We start from the raw sequence: 1,611 nt of genomic DNA, 5'->3' as shown, positions 1-1,611 counted from the left end.
CTCATCAGACATTAGTATTTTTATGAAAACATTATATAACTTCACGGATTTCATTCCTTTAAGTCACACGTTCAATCATTTTTTTGGCTGCACCTTTTTGCACACCTAATGTGTTTTAGATTAGATTATCTAAGAAGTTGGGCCCGGCATGGCCAGGTGGTTAGGGCGCTCGACTCGTAATCTGAGGGTCGCGGGTTCGAATCCCTGTCACACCAAACATGCCAACCTTCGCCTTTGCCTGGTCCCAAGTCCAGGATGAGAAAGGGGGAGGGTTGGGCGCCGGGCTGGCAACTCCACCCCGTAAAAGCCAACCTGCTACAGTAAATGCAACAACACCTTCCAGTGTTGTTGCGGCCCTATGCTCCACTGGGAGTTTACAGGAATAATAAAAAAATATATCTAAGAAGTTGGATTATCAGCGAGTAACACCTATTCTTATGTTTCTAAAAGAAGGTATTCCAGCGAATAAACCAGAGTTACAGACTAATAAGTTTAACAAGTTCTATAGACAAAATTTTAGAAAGAATAATTATTAATAGACTCTCAACATTCTAAGAGGTAACGTCTAAATTACCTGAAGGGCAAAACGGTTTCAGAAAATTTTAGCAAACTAGATTCATTTAATTAAAGCTCGGCATGTCCAGGTGGTTAGAGAGCTCGACTTGTAATCTGAGGGTCGCGGGTTCGAATCCCCGTCCCACCAAACATGCTCGCCCTTTCAGCCGTGGGGGCGTTGGGGAGTGATGACTAGCTGCCTTCCCTCTAGTCTTAAACTGCTAAATTAGTGACGGCTAGCACAGATAGCCCTCGTGTAGCTTTGCGCGAAATTAAAAAAAACAACAACAAACAAACAATCGATCCGTGCGATACAACAAAATACCCTCCCACCCTTTATAAGAGTGACAGCCAATCCTTCAGTCTGGATGGTGGGCGGTAGGGTGCTGCTGACTGACTGCCTTCCATATGGTCAAGTAGGTTTGTTAAATCCAAATAATAATCCAAATGTGGCTTAACTAGTGATCTATAAAATGAAATTATAACCTCTTTTAGACTTGTATTCGATATTTCTTTAGATACAATTTAAAATCCCATTTACCCTACCACTAACAATAGCACAATGGTTGGATAGCTTAAGAGCTTGATCAACCATTACACCAAGATTCCTTTCTATCATTCACTGTTAAGGTTATTCCCATCCAAATTAAACTTATAATTCAAATCACGATAACCCACATGCATTATCTTGCATTTATTATAATTTAAACCCATTTTCTATTTATTTGCCCAACTCACTAAATGATTTAAGTCCCTTTGTAAAGCAGCAGCATCCTCTTCGCAGCTAATAACATCCAAAACTTTAATATCATCTGCAAATTTTAGTAATTTATTGACCATTCCTTCACCTATGCCACTGATCTAGATTAAACAGAGCAAAGGTCCTAAAACTGAGCTTTGAGGTACCCCAGTTGTAACATTAATCCAGTTTGACTGAAATCCATTTGTAACACCCCTCTGCTATCTTTGAAACGAGGAGTGACATTAACTAACTTCCAATCCTCTGGTACCTGCTCATTATACAAGGACTTACAAAAAAATAGTCCACCTATAAGT

The sequence above is a fragment of the Limulus polyphemus genome, unplaced genomic scaffold, assembly GCF_000517525.1.
Source record: "Limulus polyphemus unplaced genomic scaffold, Limulus_polyphemus-2.1.2 Scaffold512, whole genome shotgun sequence".
Lineage (NCBI taxonomy): Eukaryota > Metazoa > Arthropoda > Merostomata > Xiphosura > Limulidae > Limulus > Limulus polyphemus.
Note: the sequence above shows the minus strand (reverse complement) of the source record.